Genomic DNA, 22,904 nt, shown 5'->3' with positions numbered 1-22,904 from the left:
TCTTTTCACAAATAATTTTTAAAATTCTCATATTTCATCTTGTTTGAAAAAACATTATTAGCGCGATAATGGTTCCAGACTTCTAAGGGAAAGATATTTGATGAATTACTCTACATTTTGTTTCTCGTTGAATCATGGAAAGCAGCGATGTGGTTTATCATCACCTGGATCACAGTATGGAGATTCGTCTCTCCTTGTTTCTTGCTGCCACAGAGCCTTCATTGAAAGTATTTGTCTCATAACGGCTACTGCATATGTTTCTACTTTGCTCCATCTACTTCCACCGGTGACCCAGTGTAATGTATGAATATCTTTAATAATGATATTCTGTTATTACTCATGTATTTACTATACTGCATATGTATACAGTACCGATGTGTCAATTGTCCTGACTTAAACATTCGGAGGCTACCATACATTTTAGGACAATTAACTCAGACTAGCCTATACATAACAATTCAAACCATAGGCTAATATAAGGTACCTCATAGCCCTAGGCTACTATACTTCTTGGCCAATCCTTAGCTGGAACAGGTACTTGATCTCAGAGACGGTCGAATCTTTATTGTTGTAATAAGGCTGAGGGAAAGGCTGTCTCGGGGGGTGGGTGGGGTGGGGGTGGGGGGTGGGGGGGGGTTAATATTTCTTCTTAACAGTAGGTGGATACATTGTAAAAGCAGCTTATTCCTTGCTGTATTCCTTCAATACCAGTTAGAACCAACATTGATTCTATCAGTATCTGCACTGGTTCTTACATTGGACCCCTATACTGGTTCTTACACTGGACCCCTATACTGGTTCTTACACTGGACCCCTATACTGGTTCTTACACTGGACCCCTATACTGGTTCCCTGTAATACAAACAGTTCATTTAGGATGGCAATCTTGTGCCAAAGAGCATGCAGTCGTTAGGCCTTTAGGCTGTGCTACTCATGCCTAATTTTACTGTTACACATCGCAGTTAACCTGACTATATATGCATAACATGGGTGGAATTTACTCTAGAACTGACATTTTTATACACATATGGAGGACTACAATTGCAACAACATGCAAACTCAACATGGTGCAACTTACGTAACAGTGCCATTAATTCTTGGCAATTGGCAGTTATATCAAAGTAAAAGTATCAAGAAACACTACCAAGTGTTATGGCAACATATACATTAAAAACTAAGACGAGTGCATACCTTTTACAAGGGAGAAATACGTCATTTCAAATGAATATAAGGGGAGATACATTCGTTTCCCCTTAGTGTTGCCGTACTCGTCTCGAACAGAGCACTTTGAGCTTATGCAACTGCGCACTTGGTTATAGTTACGTACTTACGTACGTACACTCGATCATAGACAATCTCAACTTCGATTGGCTAACTTAACATCTTGATAAGATGAAAACCAAATCGGTTTTGCAGTCCATTAATTTCATTTGTACTGTCATAAATGCTAAATGAATTATTTCCATCATTACACCAAAATTCTTCTTCCAGCTACAGAACCAGGACTTCTTCCAGGTCTTAGATCTTATTCTGGTTTGTGACCTGTTAGGGAGCACCAAGGATTCTCTCAACTCCCTAAGTGACATAGGTTTTGTGCAGTAACATTGCTGCTGAATCTGTGGATTAACTTATAATAGCAAGTACTTAAAAACAGCTAACTTTTGCACCATATTCTAGGTTTATAAGAGATTTTGTAGGCTCTTCATATGCAAGGGCACTCTGGTTTGAAAAGTTCATCATGTTTTCTAGTTCTCTTGCACATGGAACCAGGCAGCACCATACTCATTATAGTTCTCCTCTCAAACCGTTTGTGACCTTTGACACATTGGCCAGTCTTTCGTGCTTTAATTTCTCCCTTTTTCAATATCCCTTTTTTGACACTGGGCAATTTTTTTTCTTGAGACTCTTAATATACCATACAAGTATGTTTGCTTTTCCAAGAGATATTCTGCTATTACTGGAGAAGAGCAATAATTGTCTCTAAACAGTGTATCACAACACTACAGTGGTTGCTTAATTAGTTTCTGTTTGGGGACAGACGTTTAATTTTACCAGCAAATTTCTTTATCCAATTTTTTTGTCTTTCCTTCCAAATAAGCGAGATGTACATGTTCGTTAACTTCCTCAGCATAACTATTTGACACTGACAATCATCTTAACATTGTTGTCTGTCAGAAGCAGTTTGTACATATCATTGGGCCATGTTATACTAGTATTTACATTATGCTGTACTGTATGTATGTATATGTGTATATATGTGTGTGTGCGTGTGTGTTCAGAAATTCTTAACTGCATTTACTGTAAAAAAAAAAAAAAAAAATCACTGAAATACGTGGTACATCACTTATATCGAAAAATATTTATAACACATGCTCACGAAGTGGGACACTCATATCTACTCTAAACCATTGACATTAGTCTTCTTCTTTCCCACCGTTATCCCTACATTAATTAAGGGTTCGTTTGCCTAATTCGCCTTAAAACATAAAGCATGCTTTATTGTTTGGCAAAGGGGTTTTTATGACCGCATGCCCTTGCTGTCATCAACCATAGTTATTGGCGGTGGGCCTCGCCTTATAACCAAAAAGTTTAACTGCAAGGCAGCAGTTTCCCATTATTGGCGGGTGGGCCTACACTCTTTATTAAAAAGTAGACTGCAAGGCAGCATTTCCCACAGTTTACTGGAGGTAGGCCTATACTTTTTATTAAAAAGTAAGACTGCAAGGCAGCAGTTTTCCACAGTTACTGGAGGTGGGCCTATACTCTTTATTAAAAAGTAAGACTGCAAGGCAGCAGTTTCCACAGTTACTGGAGGTGGGCCTATACTTTTTATTAAAAAGTAAGACCGCAAGGCAGCAGTTTCCACAGTTATTGGCGGTGGGCCTACACTCTTTATTAAAAAGTAAGACTGCAAGGCAGCAGTTTCCACAGTTACTGGAGGTGGGCCTATACTCTTTATTAAAAAGTAAGAGTGCAAGGCAGCAGTTTCCACAGTTACTGGAGGTGGGCCTATACTTTTTATTAAAAAGTAAGACCGCAAGGCAGCAGTTTCCACAGTTATTGGCGGTGGGCCTACACTTTTTATTAAAAAGTAAGACTGCAAGGCAGCAGTTTCCACAGTTACTGGTGGTGGGCCTACCCTTCTTATTAAAAAGTAAGACTGCAAGGCAGCAGTTTCCACAGTTATTGGCGGTGGGCCTACACTTTTTATTAAAAAGTAAGACGGCAAGGCAGCAGTTTCCACAGTTATTGGCGGTGGCCTACACTTTTTATTAAAAAGTAAGACTGCAAGGCAGCAGTTTTCCACAGTTACTGGTGGTAGGTCTACCCTTCTTATTAAAAAGTAAGATTGCAAGGCAGCAGTTCCAAGGTTATTGGCGGTGGGCCTACACTTTTTATTAAAAAGTAAGACTGCAAGGCAGCAGTTTCCACAGTTATTGGCCGTGGGCCTACACTTTTTATTAAAAAGTAAGACTGCAAGGCAACAGTTTCCACAGTTATTGGCCGTGGGCCTACACTTTTTATTAAAAAGTAAGACTGCAAGGCAGCAGTTTCCACAGTTATTGGCGGTGGGCCTACACTTTTTATTAAAAAGTAAGACGGCAAGGCAGCAGTTTCCACAGTTATTGGCCGTGGGCCTACACTTTTTATTAAAAAGTAAGACTGCAAGGCAGCAGTTTCCACAGTTACTGGTGGTAGGTCTACCCTTCTTATTAAAAAGTAAGATTGCAAGGCAGCAGTTTCCAAGGTTATTGGGCGGTGGGCCTACCTTCTTATTAAAAAGTAAGGACTGCAAGGCAGCAGTTTTCCACAGTATTGGCCGTGGCCTACACTTTTTATTAAAAAGTAAGACTGCAAGGCAGCAGTTTCCACAGTTATTGGCCGTGGGCCTACACTTTTTATTAAAAGTAAGACTGCAAGGCAGCACCCAGTTTACTGGTAGTGGGCCTACCCTTTCTTATTAAAAGTTAAGACTGCAAGGCAGTAGGGTTTTTCCACAGTTCCTGGTATTGGGGCCTACCCTTCTTATTAAAAAGTAAGACGCAAGGCAGCAGTCCACAGTATGGCAAGGTGGGACTAGTTCCCTTTTATTAAAAAAGTAAGACTGCAAGGCCGCAGTTTTCAGTTATTGGCGGGGTGGGCCTAGCCTTTACTAAAAAGTAAGACTTCAAGGCAGCAACTGTCCTTTTAATCGCCTTGAACGACACGCAGGACCTACGGTGGTAGTATTCTTACACATCTACCATTGACATTAGTTACATAACGCCATATAAAGCACGTACCACCCGTTAACCTTCACTGCATGTGGCTCGAAGCACGCTGATATGGAACACAAAGGAAGGAAATGCTATGGGAAGAATATGCCTGTTAATATATATATATATATATATATATATATATATATATATATATATATATATATATATATATATATAAGCGAATACCACAGGAAAATAATAGTCAGAAATCCAAGCACTTTCGTCTTTACTCAGACATCGTCAAGGAGTTAATGAAGTATAATTGAAGATAAAGGTCTAAGGTACAAAACAAGATCAAGATATCAGATGGTTAATTGTCAAAAGGGTAAAAATTAAAAGAGATAATCCAGGATTATCGGATATCACACGGTCACAAACCTAACCGAAACTACAAAGTATCTTTACAGTCCGAAACATGTAACAACTGAATATATTAATTTTGTTGCTTTATTATTAAACTCTTGACATTAATATTACTGAAAATAAAATTTATTTTCAGTAATATTAATGTCGAGTTTAATAATAAAAAATTCTCCTAAATATCTTCCAGGCTGCATATATGAAATTCCTTGCAAAAAGTGTGATAAAGTCTATTACGGACAGACCGGTAAATCTCTTTCACAACGTCTCAAGCAACATCAATATTCTGTGAGAACTGGGCAAATATTGAATGCATTATTCGTACATATGAGAGATTTAGACCATCCTATTAACTGGAGTCAAGCAAGAGCCTTAATCCCATGTAATGACACAGTTAAAAGGAATATCATTGAATCTTGTTTCATCAAGTCAAATAATAGAAATGTTCTAAATTTAAGTCTTGGTTTATTTAAACTTGATGCTTTCATTATGAAAAAAGTTGTAGATAAATATAAGCAACAAAATTAATATATTCAGTTGTTACATGTTTTGGACTGTAAAGATACTTTGAAGTTTTGGTTAGGTTTGTGACCGTGTGATATCCGATAATCCTGGATTATCTCTTTTAATTTTTACCCTTTGACAATTAACCATCTGGTATTCTTGATCTTGTTTTGTACCTGAGACCTTTATCTCCAGTTGGACTTCATTAACTCCTTAACGATGTCTGAGTAAAGACGAAAGCGCTTGGATTTCTGACTATTATTTTCCTGTGGTATCGCTTATTTATGAAGTCACGTGCATCTACAGTGATTTTTTAAGCATATATATAATATATGTATATAGAGGCATCCTAAATAAAACTTTTTTATGTTATGTGTCGTCTAATCTAAATTATCCTTTCCGAATACCCTATATAGATAAGATTTCCCTATATTCAACGTATTCTGTCACGTGTTCTATAAAAGAAAATGCTTTATTATTGGTGGACTAAAATATTTGTAAAAGCATATGGTCGGCTACACTACATAGACAATTTGTTATACATTTCCAACTTAAGACTATTGTTCCCCTTTTTTGGGTTTTCATTGCGTTCTCCCACAGAAATGATACATAGTAAACATGTGAAACAAATTAAAGACAAGAAATTTCAGAGGTGTTCTGCCTGGGTACTGTAAAATAAATATAACTTCATGTGATTTTTAAATATATACTATATATATAATATATATATAGATATATATATATATATATATATATATATATATATTTGTGTGTGTGTGTGTGTGTGTGTGGTGTGTGTGTGTGTGTCCACCAAAAAATTAAGAATGTTATAAATCCTAAATGGTGTCTGCTTCATTGATAACTAAGCCACAAAGTGATAGAAGGTACCTACCTTAAGAAAACCTGCAACCGGCATCTCTGCTACTATTTTCTATGTCATTAAAATTAGGGTAAACCAAACTCCAAGGTATCCAAATATAGACCCTTTATTTCCCCAAAAATCAACACGATAAAAAAAATGAAATGAATTGGAAAAATCTAAGATATGTTCTCACTCCTAGCAAAAAAATCATCTTAAAATGAATACCACACATCATCTCTTTATTTATCTCTACTTTTCCCCACAAAATAATCTGTAAAATAAAAAAAACAAAAAAAAAAAAAAAAAAAAAAAGTCTTTCATGACCGAGGTCATAAGTAAAGGTCATGAATTTCATCTTTATGGTGATGTTGAATCCATCTGAAGGGAAAGAAATTACCCCTTTCCAAACGCCAAATAATATTAATTACATAAGTATAAAAAGAATGGCAATACAAGAAAAACAAATAACGTCTGTACAGGGGGGGTAAACAACTTATTGAAACTTAATAAGGGAGAACTCGTCTTCTAGTTTTCCACTAGAAATAGTCTTCAAACTGTGTAATGGAAAATGTTCAATGTTCAATAAAAGCGTCTCTTCATGTCCTCTACCTTTGCCTGGACCTCCGAGCGCCATCTATCTCCGGCGTCCTCACTGATAATCACTTAAAAGAGTCTGCCGTCTAAATGAAACTCCTTTCACCTGAGAGCATATTCCGCTCTCACGGGTTCTTTGTGACGCGTAACCATTGGCAAGGTTAATTTGCGCGCTTTCGTGCTCGCCTTTCCGTCCCGAACTGTTTTACGATCATCAGCAGGCACCGTCCATTCACCTAAAATATTCGCTGATCGACCTGTTGAAGTATCGAAGCTTTTTCACAACACACGGTCGCTTGTTGAATATTCCAATCGCTTCTCGACAAAGTCCGTTGCCCTTTATAGAACTTTATGATTTATTAATCAATGAATTCTAACCCAGCCATGGATGTGATTCTGTGCCGGTCCTAAGCCCGGGTAAATGGGGAGGGTTTGGGAGGGGCTAACAACCCTTTCTGTAAAAACCTAAGTAGATTGTTACAGAAACCGTACAAGAAGTGAATAGGCCTGGACCACTTGTTGATGACTCAGGAACGAATAGAATCATGAGCTAGAAAAAAACCCATAAAGTTTGCTACTTGGAATGTACGAAGTTCATACAGAGGGGGATTTGCTGATGTACTTGAAAATGAGCTGGAAAGATATGGTATACAAATAGCTTCCCTACAAGAGATTAGATGGCTGGAAGTTGGGAAATGTGAGATGGATAAGGGGGTCATATATTATAGTGGCAGAGAAGATGGAAGACATGAAGAGGGAGTTGGATTTTATATAGGTAAAAAGATAAACACTGCTGTTGTGGAGTTGAGGGTATAAGCAGCCGGATGGCAAGAATAAGGATGACCGCTAAATGGTTTAAAATCACAGTAATAACATTGCATGCCCCTACAGAGGACAGTGAAGAAGATGCCAAAGATCGATTGTATGGTGAAGTTCAGGAGGTTTTAAACAAAGTACCAGGGCATGATATGCTGATAATATTGGGAGATATGAATGCTAAAGTAGGTAAAGAAATAGCAGCTTTTACAGGAACTATAGGCACACATTGCTTATATGACAGTATTAATGACAACGAGATTAGACTAGCAACACTAGCCACAGAATACAATTTAGTAGTAGGATGCACTCTGTTCCCACACAAAGAAAAACATAAGGGCACTTGGCTTTAACCTGATGGAAATGCAACCAATCATATAGATCACATTTTAGTCAAAAGGAAATTTAGATCAGTGTTGATGGATGTGAGAGCATACGGGGAGCGGATTGTGATTTAGATCATTACATGGTGGCAACAAAAATACGCATAAAATTAACAACAAAGAGAAAGAATGGAGGGCAAACAGCTAAGGTAGATAGTGAGAAACTGAAGGAAGAGGAAACAAGATTGCAATATCAGGTTGAAGTAGAGAACAGATTTGCAGCATTAGAAGATGATGTAAGTTGGAACCAGGTAAAACCTACAGTGTTGGAAGCAGCAGAGAGAACTGTTGGCAGGGCGAGGCAACGGAGGGGAGGGCGATGGTTTGATGAGGAATGCAGAGAGGCAGCCCAAGGAAGAAGAGAAGCAAGATTAAAATGGATAGAGAATAGGGGAAATGCAGAGAGGAGAAGGATATATACAGAGGCAGAAATAAGGCATGCGGCACTAACAGAAGGAAGAAAAGAATGCTAATTGATAGGGGGTTGGAAGAGGTTGAGAGCAACAGCAGGTGGAGAAATGTGAGGGCCGAGTTCCATGGTATAAATAAAATCAGGCCAGACTAGGAATGAGTGCAGTAGATATGGCGATCTTTTTGTAGATAGAGAGGAAATTGAAGAGAGATGGGTAGGACATTTTAGAACCTTGTTAAATAGAACAGAACTTCATGAACAGCCTGGAGAGAATGGAGAAGTTATATTGGGAGAGGATGATGAGGAACTACAAGAAGCAATGGCAAAAATTTTTATTGTTATTTGGAGAAGAGAAGAAATGCCTGAAGAATGGGAGGAGGGACTGTTTGTGCCAATTCACAAGAAAGGTAATAGAACGGAATGTGAAAATTATAGAGGCATTTGTCTCTTAACTGTCGGATATAAGATTATAGGTAAGTTTTTGTATAATAGACTGAAGAGACACAGTGAGACCATAGTAGGGGATTACCAAGCAGGGTTTAGAACGTCTAGATCAACCATAGACCAAATATTTATTGTAAGGCAGATCCTTGAGAAATATTGGGAATATGATAAAGACTCTTGGCATGCCTTTTTAGATTTTAAGCAGGCATATGACAGTATACAAAGAGAGGCATTGTGGAGGATACTGAGAGAATTCAGGATACCAGAGAAGCTTATACGCCTAACAAAAATGTGTTACAGGAATATGAGAGGTAGAGTATGGATTGGAGGGGAAGTAACAGGTCCTTTTGAAGTTGACAACGGTTTAAAGCAGGGATGCGCACTGTCTACGATTCTCTTTAACCTAGTGCTGGAATGGGTCATGAGACAAACACCACAGGGTAATGGAGTACATCTTGGGTGATAGATTAGCTTATGCAGATGATACTGACTTTTGTGGTGAAAACATCCAGGAAATTGATAGAAAAATAAGCATTTTTAGAGAAGCTGCAAATCAAGTTGGCCTGGAAATAAATGAGGCTAAAACCAAAATCTTGAAGGTTTCAAGGCAGAGAGGACACTGGGTAACATCAGGTGTAGAAATATGGAGTTGGAAGCGGTCGAGAACTTCAAATACCTGGGATCAACAGTTATAGCTGAAAATAGAGTAGAGGAAGAGGTAAAATTAAGAATAGCAGCAGCAGCCAGATGTAGTTGGGCTTTAGCCAAAGTGCTCAATAGCAATATCTTATCAAGGAGAACAAAGGTGAAGGTTTATACAACCTTTATTAGACCCGTGTTAACGTATGGCGAAACCTGGAGGCTGACAAAGGATCTGGAACGAAGGTTGGCTGTGTTTGAGAACGGAATCTTGAGAAGGATATGTGGACCGGTCTTTGATGCGGAGATGGGGCAATGGAGAAGAAGGCATAATAATGAACTGAGGGAAATGACAGAAGTACACCAGATAACAGGCACAATTATGGGTCAAAGACTGAGGTTGGCAGAGCATGTGGCCAGGGCTCATGAGGATAGACTGATAAGCAAGATTACTCGAGGACAGCCAGAGAGCAGACGACCTCCAGGAAGACCCTGCATGAGATGGTCTGATAACATAAAAAGGGACATGACAGAGCTTGGAGTGGATGGTCCAGGGGATTGGTGGGATGTTGCGCAGGACCGTGGTCGTTGGAAGATTCTTGAAGCGGCGGCACAGAGCCATGGAGGCCCACAGCCAGTGGAGTGAGTGAGTGAGTAATCAATGAATTCAGAGGGGGGGGGGGGGGGGGGGGGACATATGTCTCCGGACGCATCAATGAGGGGCGCCAAATTGAAGTTGGTAAGACATCTATTTTGGGGGAAAGGGTGGGGTGCTGAAACCAGTAACTTAGAGTCTTTTAAGTTTTTATGAGTTTTCAGTACATATTTTATACTTAATGAAGATTGACTTCCTTTATTGTTCATTATATATAAATGTAATCATCATGTGTTAATTCTCAGTGTTATGATAATGCTGCTGTCATGTCTGGACAAATCAGGAGTGCAACAGACTTGCTACAGTGAACCCTAAAGCAATATAAGTGAACTGTAACACCACTCACTACATTTGGCTGGGGTTCATTTCGCTCATCATGAGGTGGTACCAGAAGGTTACATTTTTCGGAAATGTGTAGGGCAGTGTATGTTTTCTTTTCAAGGTCGACCTATAGATGGGAGAGATTAAAGAAGAATTTGCCTATATCTGTGAAAGCTGAATTTGAAACAGGCTGGAGTGCTAAAGCTGATGCAGTTCGACCCATACATGAAAATGTGGGGGATTTGGTCCAACTTTTAAGAGTCCATCGGAAGTGATTTGAATGAGACAACAAATACCAGAAGTGAAGCAACAGCTATTGAGCAGAATTTTGACGTTTGATTTCTTTGCCACACTAAGGTTTTGGAACATTTCACTTACCAAGATTGACAGAGTCCAGAAGCGGCTGCAGGATCCAAAAATGAATTTCCATGAGGCAGCACAAGATATCCAGACGTTACAAGTTTATTTCCTTGCTAATCAGGAGGATATCTGCCAGACATCTATCAAAAAAGCAAAGGAGAACTGTCATGCTTGGGATGTGAGAATTGCCAGATGATGTAGAGTGAAGAAAAATTGCCTGGTGAAACAGGAGATGATGCAGGCCTCTCAGCAGAAAATGAGATGCAACTTCTGCTAAAAGGTACTGTTGACAAAATGCATAATGAAATGGGTGGGCGAAAGGTTCATCAGATTGCATAACTTGGATTCAAAGTTTGGTTTTCTTTTGGATATTGAGGATTTGCTATCTACAACCAATGAAGCATACTACATCAAAGAAAGGGGTAATAATGTGACAAGTATCTATGACACTGACTTAGATGGCTTAATTGGAACTGTTCAGCGAAATTGTAGATTGCTGAGTGCTGCTTAAAACACGAGATGATGTTCTGATCACTAATCCACAGGATTACTTTGTTTCATTGTACAATGTGGGGATGAAAGTGTTTTCCCAAACCTTCGAGTTGCCTTCCAGATACTGCTGACCATTGCAGTATCGATTGTTAGTTGTGAGCGATCATTTAATAAGTTGAAACTTATCTTGTCGCATCTGCGAACATCTATGGGGCAAGAGTGATTGTCAGCTCTAACTCTACTAAGTGTAGAGCAAAAGATGGAAAACAAAATAAACTTTGATGACGTAATAGACAAATTTGCGGCTGTAAAAGCTAGAAAAATAAAACTATAAACACATTGTAACGTTCATCAATACTTAATGTCCTACAATTCATTGTCAATCCTTTTCTTTGTTTAGGTTTTCTGTTATCAATATCTGTCTAAATATCTTTACATTCTGATAACTTTATACCGTTTTATTTCCTTACGTATGGTTGATCCTAAGCATCCATCACTTTGCTCTTTTTGTTTTCATTATTTTGACGCATGCTAAACATTCTTTAAAGAAAAGTAAGGTTTATAGTTAGTGAACTAATTCATCTTTGTTCTTATCAGGTTTCTTTTCAGGAATTATAACTATTCAGTCTTTACCACAAAATCTTTTTTTTTCTAGTATTAACTTCTATGCTGGCAACAAATAGTACATTTTCATGATTTTCTTAGCCCACTGTAATCACTAATGTTTAACTCCATTTTAGTCAAATTAGTTATTAAGAGTTACTGGTTACTGTGATGCTTTACTATAATCTACATTTTAGTTATCTTATCAACATTTTGGAATTTATTTAAGAAGGCTCATAATTAATTATTACGGTTTATCTGTTATATGTAAAATAAACTATTTCAATTTTCAAATTCGGTTAGTGTTCTATCATTCAAGAATATTATAATGCAAATTAGAATGTTTTGTTTTCAACAAAATATATCTAAAATAATGAAGGCAAACATTTCCTGCTAAGATTAGCACACTCAAATAAAAACAGTCCTCCAACCCCCCGGCCCCCTCCCTTTTGGGGCGCCATTAAAGACTTTTATGCACTCTTTTGTATGGACATTAAATTATTGGGAAATCTTCAATCGATAATATATAAATGGTGAAGTAGGTAAAAAAAAAAAAAGTGTGTAGATGAACAGCTAATAGATAAATATATTAGTAGATTTATATTAGTCAGTCCATAAGTGCCGAATTAAGGATGACAAACATAACCAAAAAATATTAAGAAGCAGAGTGAGAAAGGGAATGTAGTTCTACCCTACATTTAATAATGGCATTGCAGCGTCAGGTAAAAAGTTTACAATCAGGCTGTTTGGAAAGCAGGATGATATTAGTTTCATATTTTATCAGTTATGCTCCGAAATAATTGAAAGTTGTCAGTAGATATTACGAGTAGATATTACCGAAGTGAGCGACAGAAATTAATGTTTAAGTTTTAGGCTTTGCAAATAAAGTACGTTTTTCCTTTCATTGACAGTTCCAGCACCAATACCAATGATTATGTTGCAGGAACCTTAACTGCCAACTGTACCTTTCATTGGCTGATGGCTCTGTGAACAATACAGATCCGCTGTGTTGTGCTCTGATTCCTATTGCATTGTAAACATTTAAAAAGGTTTGTAGCGAATAGCTACATTTGCCGTCGAGTGACTTAATTCGTAGTGAAACAGGTCTATTTTGTTACAACAGTAGGAAAAAATGATGCTATCTTAACTGACTTTTGATCGTGAAGTTTTTGGAACCAACATTAAAAGTATGTAAAAATAGAGCCTTGCATGGAGTTTATCTCACCTTTTGTCGAATGTATATGAGAAAAACGCTGTCATCTCGTCATTTAATACTTGCTTCTTTATTTTAATAATTTAGTGATCAAATTCTAAATAATATCAGAGAAAACACGCAATATGCATCATATATTGCATCGGAAGTGTCATGTCTAGATAGGAAGTCCATAACCGGGAAGAACGGACGACTTTGAGATGTCCTCTTGGTAAGAAACTCTTCCGAGAACTATTCAGAAAGACACCATAACTCACCCTCCTGAAATTACTCATCGAGGCATTTGCTCATTTGAGACTTCCAGGAGTATGCTTCTCAACAAAAAAATGTTTCTCTTCGGGAGCTTTTCTTTTTGCCGAATATTCCTCATTCTTTCGAAGCAGGATTGCTTTATGTTTCTTACCATTCCAATCAATTGAGAATTACACCGAAATGCTAATTATGTTTTTTAACTATCACATACAGCATAATGGAATATAACAGAAAACCTAATTCGAAACACTATTATTGAAAATCAGCAATGTTGTTTTTTTCTTCCATCAATAAACTTTTATTGTGCTCTAACAAACAGAGTGAGCTTGAACAATCATAGTTCTCTCCACACATTACGCTATTAATCTGACTAAATTGTATTATGGATATATTAAAAGAATTTAATTGTGTCAACTGGCAGTTTCAAGAAAGTTATTTATATTTTGCTAATCTAGGACCATTTTTCCTTCTGCAAAAAGCTTGATAACTTACTTTAGAAGTAATTCGTAAGTAATGACAGATACTGATGAATAAGAGTATTCTGAGAGTCCATCTAATAGTTAAGCTCTCTGATCATGCAAAACATTATTATTGCGTAAAAGAGATGCTGGATAAGTATTGTTTCAATCTGTGTCAGGTCTGCTGAGCGAAATACTTTTTTCGATCTTTTCCATTTATGCTCAGTTTCTACTTTTGTTAACATGCAGTTGAGATTACTGCTTATTAGTTGTCTCGCTTATTCCGTATTTTTTTTTTTTTTTACATGGAACAGAGGGACCAACAGACAGAATGTAGAGATGTGTATTTCTGGTGATAGAAGTTCACTCTCGACGTGGTTCGAAAGTCACGTAAAGCCGTTGGTCCCATGGCTGAATAACCACTGGTTCCATACAACGTAAAAACACCATACAAACAAACAAACAGAAAAGAATGTTGAGAAAGTCCCTTGTCAAGTAACGCTTAAAAAATTACCGTCAAATTGGCATCCTGCCACTCTTCACTTATTGTCGTATAGAAAAGATATCTTGCTTTTATATTCTTCGTTCATCATGCATAATTATTGATTGAAGAACAGAACAACACCTTATTGTACCTCGAAATACGGTACCATTAGTACCTGCAACGTTCAAAAATTTCATATATAACATTCTTCACATTTTACAGAGAATTAGACGCCTATAATGTGAAATAGTTAAGTAAGTAAAACTATCTATATCAACAGGTAAAAAATATTCTACATAAAATGTAATGTCAGCCACAACACAAGACAATAAAACATGATTCTTCAAAAATACTCATCCATTTTGAACTGAAAGTAAGGTTCAGATCCATCCAAATCCACGATTCCTTCTCAACATATTCTTTCACATGGAGTGAAGACCAATGGTCCCTCCTCGTTTTCATGCTGTAATTCTTCATTTAATATGTTTTCTAGTTCGTCGATAATAATAATAATAATAATAATAATAATAATAATAATAATAATAATAATAATAATAATAATAACTGGTTAAGCAACATTGGGGCTGGTCAGTTGTTGGATGGGTGAACGCTCTCCTCGGCGTTGATTCCTTGGGAAAGGATCTTTACCATAATTTCCTCAGTCTACTCAGCTGTAAATGAGTACCTATTCGTGATGGGGTAGGGTCCAGCTATGGATTAAATAGCAAAACTCAGCAATGATGGAAAGAAATGAAAGATTAAACGACAACGACGTTAATGGAACCTCTGGCAACAGAGGAGCTTCGTCCGGCATTCAGCCCAATTGAAGGGGAAGACAGTCAGGTACTTGGAGGTCGTCCTCCAGCTACTGACCACCACAATGACAGTAACCAACAACCAGACACTGGAGCTACAGAAGCAAACCAGAGGAAGAAATGGACAAGAGAAGAAAATAAAGAAATATGGAGATGCTACATCAGAAGCAACCCGACGGAGAGAGGACATAGAAGAAAGTTGGTCAACATCTGGAATGAGAGGAATAACACCCCCCAAACAGAGCAGAGGCTGGCAGACCAAGTAAGGAACATAAAGAAAAAGAACTGGCTCTCCCCAACAGAAAGAGAGGAACTGGAAAGAGAAATGATACACGGCAACGAATTACAAGAAGACGGATTGAGAGACGATGCCACAGATGACAGGGACGATGAGGTATCAAACAACGACACACGAAGAAACGCCGACAAAGTAACAGACAGGAAGGAATGGGTAGAAAAGATCAGACAATGGATGAAGCCAGATACAGAGAGATCAAAGATCCCCTCCATGAAAGCCTACAAACACCAAGAAATTAAGGGAGAAAACAAGTGAGGTCAATGAATTAATGAAACTAATACACACCACCAATATCACGAACAATAACTTGGCATATGCAGGAGCAAGATTAGTAGCAGAACTGATGGGGATACGAAACACCAACACCACCAGCACAACCAACCCAACAGAAACCAAAACAGCAACCGCCTTGGAAAAGGCGTCTGGAAAAGCAAATCATGGTGATGAGATCTGACTTGAGTAAACTGACAGAGATGGCAGAAAAAAAGGCTAAGAGGCAAGATAACAAGGGAGGAACTGAACGAGAAATACAAAGTAAAGGAGAGGGGACTAAACAACAGAATAGATGTAAAACAGAGGCTTAAGGCCAAAGCACATAAGATCCAACGGTACATGAACAGGAATAAGAGATACCAACAGAACAAACTATTCGGAACCAACCAGAAAAAGACTATACAGTCCAGAAAGACAAGAGTAAGGGAAATATAGCCAGTAACTACAGGCCTATCACCTGCTTACCAATAATGTGGAAGTTACTAACAGGTATCATTAGCGAAAGGCTATACAACTACCTAGAGATACAAGCACCATCCCCCACCAACAGAAAGGCTGCAGAAGGAAGTGTAGGGGCACAAAAGACCAGCTCCTGATAGACAAAATGGTAATGAAGAACAGTAAGAGAAGGAAAACCAACCTAAGCATGGCATGGATAGACTATAAGAAAGCCTTTGACATGATACCACACACATGGCTAATAGAATGCCTGAAAATATATGGGGCAGAGGAAAACACCATCAGCTTCCTCAAAAATACAATGCGCAACTGGAATATAATACTTACAAGCTCTGGAATAAGACTAGCAGAGGTTAATATCAGGAGAGGGATCTTCCAGGGCGACTCTGTCCCCACTGCTCTTCGTAGTAGCCATGATTCCCATGACAAAAGTACTGCAGAAGATGGATGCTGGGTACCAACTCAAGAAAAGAGGCACAGAATTAACCATCTGATGTTCATGGACGACATCAAGTTGTATTGTAAGAGCATCAAAGAAATAGATACCCTAATCCAGACTGCAAGGATGTATCTGGGGACATCAGGATGGAGTTTGGAATAGAAAAATGTGCCTTAGTCAACATACAAATGGGCAAAGTAACAAGAACTGAAGGGATAAAGCTACCAGATGGGAACATCAAACACATAGATGAGACAGGATACAAATACCTGGAAATAATGGAAGGAGGGGATATAAAACACCAAGAGATGAAGGACACGATCAGGAAAGAATATATGCAGAGACTCAAGGTGATACTCAATTCAAAACTCATTGGAGGGAATATGATAAAAGCCATAAACACATGGGCAGTGCCAGTAATCAGATACAATGCAGGAATAGTGGAATGGATGAAGGCAGGTCTCCGAAACATAAACAAGAAAACTAGGAAACAAATGACAATACACAAAGCACTACACCCAAGAGCAAATACAGACAGACTGTACATAACACGAAAGGAAGTAGGGAGGGGGCTACTAAGTATAGAGAACTGCGTCAACATCGAGAACAGAGCATTGAAAATCAGTGAAGACGGGCGGCTAAAGAGTGCATGGGAAAAGGACTGATAAAAGTAGACGAAGACCCAGAAATATACAGAGACAGGAGAATGACAAACAGAACAGAGGACTGGCACAACAAACCAATGCATGGACAATACATGAGACAGACTAAAGAACTGGCCAGCGATGACACATGGCAATGGTTACAAAGGGGTGAGCTCAAGAAGGAAACTGAAGGAATGATAACAGCGGCACAAGATCAGGCCCTAAGAACCAGATATGTTCAAAGAACGATAGATGCGATAGATGGAAATAACATCTCTCCCATATGTAGGAAGTGCAATACGAAAAATGAAACCATAAACCACATAGCAAGCGAATGTCCGGCACTTGCGCAAAACCAGTACAGAAAGAGGCATGATTCAGTAGCAAAAGCCCTCCACTGGAGCCTGTGCAAGAAACACCAGCTACCTTGCAGTAATAAGTGGTACGAGCACCAACCTGAAGGAGTGATAGAAAACGATCAGGCAAAGATCCTCTGGGACTATGGTATCAGAACAGATAGGGTGATACGTGACGTTGATTGACAAAATCAAGAAGAAAGTATCACTCATTGATGTCGCAATACCATGGGACACCAGAGTCGAAGAGAAAGAAAGGGAAAAATGGATAAGTATCAAGACCTGAAAATAGAAATAAGAAGGATATGGGATATGCCAGTGGAAATTGTACCCATAATCATAGGAACACTAGGCACGATCCCAAGATCCCTGGAAAGAAATCTGGAAAAACTAGAGGCTGAAGTAGCTCCAGGACTCATGCAGAAGAGTGTGATCCTAGAAACCGTGCACATAGTAAGAAGAGTGATGGACTCCTAAGGAGGCAGGATGCAACCCGGAACCCACACTATAAATACCATCCAGTCGAATTGGAGGACTGTGATAAATAATAATAATAATAATAATAATAATAATAATAATAATAATAATAATAATAATAATTAGGTCGTCTGGTTTGCAGAGTATTCTTTTAAGATATTTTATGAAATATTATTCAGAAGTAGTATTTGCGCCAGTCTATCGATATTAGGAGAGCGATTTATACGTTTGAAATTGAGGTGTTATTAATGAGGAGTTCTGCTATCGAATATTTGCAAGTTATTGGTTTATTTTGTAAGTGTAAACTGCCACATGATGGCAAAATATTACATCAAAATGTACGTAGCGATCACTTGCAGCAGATTCATGCAATCTATCTTCGTATCTTCGCTTTTTAAAGCCACAACGCTTTCTATCAGCAACTGTTTCTCCATAAACGCGAAAATACTGAATAATTATTAACCTACTCCAATAATAGTGCTTTGCTCGTTATTATACTACGAGAGGCTCAAGAAGCTGTTTTAGGGTGAAGAATAAATAACGCTTCCAAAGATTATGGAGTTTGTTAAAGTGTTATGAATGTTATACTGAAAGACTTAATTGTATTATGGATATATTAAAATAATTTAATTATGTCAACTGGCAGTTTCAAGAAAGTTATTTATATTTCGCAAATCTAGGATTATTTTTCCTTCTGAAAAAAGCTTGATAACTTACTTTAGAAGTAATTCGTAAGTAATGACAGATACTGATGAATAAGAGTATTCTGAGAGTCCATCAAATAGGTAAGTCTCTCTGATCATGCAAAACATTATTATTGCGTAAAAGAGATGTTGGATAAGTATTGTTTCAATCTGTGTCAGGTCTGCTGAGCGAAATACTTTTTTCGATCTTTTCCATTTATGCTCAGTTTCTACTTTTGTTAACATGCAGTTGAGATTACTGCTTATTAGTTGTCTCGCTTATTCCGTATTTTTTTTTTTTACATGGAACAGAGAGACCAACAGACAGAATGTAGAGATGTGTATTTCTGGTGATAGAAGTTCACTCTCGACGTGGTTCGGAAGTCACGTAAAGCCGTTGGTCCCATGGCTGAATAACCACTGGTTCCATACAACGTAAAAACACCATACAAACAAACAAACAGAAAAGAATGTTGAGAAAGTCCCTTGTCACGTAACGCTTTAAAAATTACCGTCAAATTGGCATCCTGCCACTCTTCACTTATTGTCGTATAGAAAAGATATCTTGCTTTTATATTCTTCGTTCATCATGCATAATTATTGATTGAAGAACAGAACAACACCTTATTGTACCTCGAAATACGGTACCATTAGTACCTGCAATGTTCAAAAATTCATATGTAACATTCTTCACATTTTACATAGACTTAGACGCCTATAATGTGAAATAGTTAAGTAAGTAAAACTATCTATATCAACAGGTAACAAAATTCTACATAAAATGTAATGTCAGCCATAACACAAGACAATAAAACATGATTCTTCAAGAATACTCATCCATTTTGGACTGAAAAGTAAGGTTAAGATCCATCCAACATATTCTTTCACATGGAGTGAAGACCAATGTTCCCTCCTCGTTTTCATGCTGTAATTCTTCATTTAATATGTTTTCTAGTTCGTCGATAATAATAATAATAATAAAATATAAAATGGAAAAGTAAATCCACAGTAATATGTCTGATCTGTTATTTAAAATACAAAGCAGAGAGCTTTCGAAGACCTGCACGGTCCTCCTTGGAGAACGAGGGGATAACGTGAAGAGCCAACTACATCATCAAACAGGCTATTTGTAAACTAGTCAAAAAACAGAGTTCTTGTATGGGTCACTGTTAGTAATTGTATTCAGATTGACAAGGAAGACCGTGGTCTCCGAAAGGTCTCTGCTTTGTATTTTAAATAACAGATCAGACATATTACTGTGGATTTACTTTTCCATTTTATTTTATTAACTCATGTGATTATGAGGTTTCTTTAATAATAATAATAATAATAATAATAATAATAAAAGACCAGCTCCTGATAGACAAAATGATAATGAAGAACAGTAGGAAGAGGAAAACCAACCTAAGCATGGCATGGATAAACTATAAGAAAGCCTTCGACATGATACCACACACACATGGCTAATAGAATGCCTGAAAATATATGGGGCAGAGGAAAACACCATCAGCTTCCTCAAAAATACAATGCGCAACTCGAATACAATACTTACAAGCTCTGGAATAAGACTAGCAGAGGTTAATATCAGGAGAGGGATCTTCCAGGGCGACTCACTGTCCCCACTACTCTTCGTAGTAGCCATGATTCCCATGACAAAAGTACTACAGAAGATGGATGCCGGGTACCAACTCAAGAAAAGAGGCAACAGAATCAACCATCTGAGTTCATGGACGACATCAAGCTGTATGGTAAGAGCATCAAAGAAATAGATACCCTAATCCAGACTGTAAGGATTGTATCTGGGGACTCAGATGGAGTTTGGAATAGAAAAAACTAAAAATGTGCCTTAGTCAACATACAAAAACGGCAAAGTAACGAGAACTGAAGGGATAAAGCTACCAGATGGGAGCAACATCAAACACATAGATGAGACAGGATACAAATACCTAGGAATAATGGAAGGAGGGGATATAAAACACCAAGAGATGAAAGGACCCACGATCAGGAAAGAATATATGCAGAGACCTCAAGGCGATACTCAAGTCAAAACTCATTGGAGGGAATATGATAAAAGCCATAAAACATATTGGGCAGTGCCAGTAATCAGGTACAGCGCAGGAGTAGTGGATTGGACGAAGGCAGAACTCCGCAGCATAGATCAGAAAACCAGGAAAACATATGACAATACACAAAGCACTACACCCAAGAGCAAATACGGACAGACTATACATAACACGAAAGGAAGGAGGGAGAGGACTACTAAGTATAGAGAACTGCGTCAACATCGAAAACAGAGCACTGGGGCAATATCTGAAAACCAGTGAAGACGAGTGTCTAAAGAGTGCATGGGAAGAAGGACTAATAAAAAATAGACGAAGACCCAGTAAATATACAGAGACAGGAGAATGACAGACAGAACAGAGGACTGGCACAACAAACCAATGCACGGACAATACATGAGACAGACTAAAGAACTAGCCAGCGATGACACATGGCAATGGCTACATAGGGGAGAGCTAAAGAAGGAAACTGAAGGAATGATAACAGCGGCACAAGATCAGGCCCTAAGAACCAGATATGTTCAAAGAACGATAGACGGAAATAACATCTCTCCCATATGTAGGAAGTGCAATACGAAAAATGAAACCATAAACCACATAGCAAGCAAATGCCCGGCACTTGCACAGAACCAGTACAAAAAGAGGCATGATTCAGTGGCAAAAGCCCTCCACTGGAGCCTGTGCAAGAAACATCAGCTACCTTGCAGTAATAGTGGTAAGAGCACCAACCAGAGGGAGTGATAGAAAACGATCAGGCAAAGATCCTCTTGGACTATGGTATCAGAACGGATAGGGTGATACGGGCAAATAGACCAGACGTGACGTTCATTGACAGTCAAGAAGAAAGTATCACTCATTGATGTCGCAATACCATGGGACACCAGAGTCGAAGAGAAAGAAAGGGAAAAAATGGATAAGTATCAAGATCTGAAAATAGAAATAAGAAGAATATGGGATATGCCAGTGGAAATCGTACCCATAATCATAGGAGCACTAGGCACGATCCCAAGATCCATGAAAAGGAATCTAGAAAAACTAGAGGCTGAAGTAGCTCCAGGACTCATGCAGAAGAGTGTGATCCTAGAAACGGCACACATAGTAAGAAAAGTGATGGACTCCTAAGGAGGCAAGATGCAACCCGGAACCCCACACTATAAATACCACCCAGTCGAATTGGAGGACTGTGATAGAGCTAAAAAAACAAAAATAATAATCATAATATAAATAATAATATAATAATAAAAATAATTTAAGGTCGTCTGGTTTGCAGAGTATTCTTTTAAAATATTTTATGAATATTATTCAGAAGTAGTATTTGCGCCAGTCTATCGATATTAGGAGAGCGATTTATACGTTTTTAATTGAGGTGTTATTAATGAGGAATCCTGCTATCGAATATTTGCAAGTTATTGGTTTATTTTGTAAGTGTAAACTGCCACATGATGGCAAAATATTACATCAAAATGTACGTAGCGATCACTTGCAGCAGATTCATGCAATCTATCTTCGTATCTTCGCTTTTTAAAGCCACAACGCTTTCTATCAGCAACTGTTTCTCCATAAACGCGAAAATACTGAATAATTATTAACCTACTCCAATAATAGTGCTTTGCTCGTTATTACACTACGAGAGGCTCAAGAAGCTGTTTTAGCGTGAAGAATAAATAACGCTTCCAAAGATTAGGAAGTTTGTTAGTGTTATGAATGTTGAACTGAAAGACTTTTACTCCTTTATTTCTTTAATCCATGCCAGATGACTTTACAAGATAAATTTTAATACTAAAGTTGCGTACCTCGAAAAGATGTATTACGTTATGTTTCAGAATATCAGATCGTGATATAAATCGCCTATATAAAAAAAAAAATTAGCTGACCAGCCCTAAAAGTGGTGAAACTTACCTCAGTGGTCTGGTAAATTATTAATACTAGCATTCAAAATCTCCCTTCAAAGAAATCCGGAAGTAGATTGTCCTAGATGTAAACAGAAAGAAAAGAAGAGGGCCCACTAACGGCTGAAAAATAGAGAAAATTGACAAGAAATAACCCACAAAACAAATGAATAAACAAATATAATCAGTATAGTTGGGGAGCTTAGAACTTGATCGTGCAGATTCATCTAAAAAAAGCATCAAATTTGGCCCAGACGTAGGTTATACTATACTATTTCGAATTCTAGAGAGTGCCAAGAAAATTGCCCACTTTAACCCCACTTTTTCCGTTGAAAAACCCCCTTCCGGAGGGTATTTTTTCTATATTTTTCTTTTTTTTTTTCTCCAAAACAGAGCGTTG

The sequence above is a fragment of the Macrobrachium nipponense genome, chromosome 32, assembly GCF_015104395.2.
Source record: "Macrobrachium nipponense isolate FS-2020 chromosome 32, ASM1510439v2, whole genome shotgun sequence".
In the NCBI taxonomy this organism is placed as follows: Eukaryota; Metazoa; Arthropoda; class Malacostraca; order Decapoda; family Palaemonidae; genus Macrobrachium; species Macrobrachium nipponense.
The sequence above is the reverse complement of the archived record's forward strand: the minus strand, read 5'-3'. Positions refer to the sequence as shown.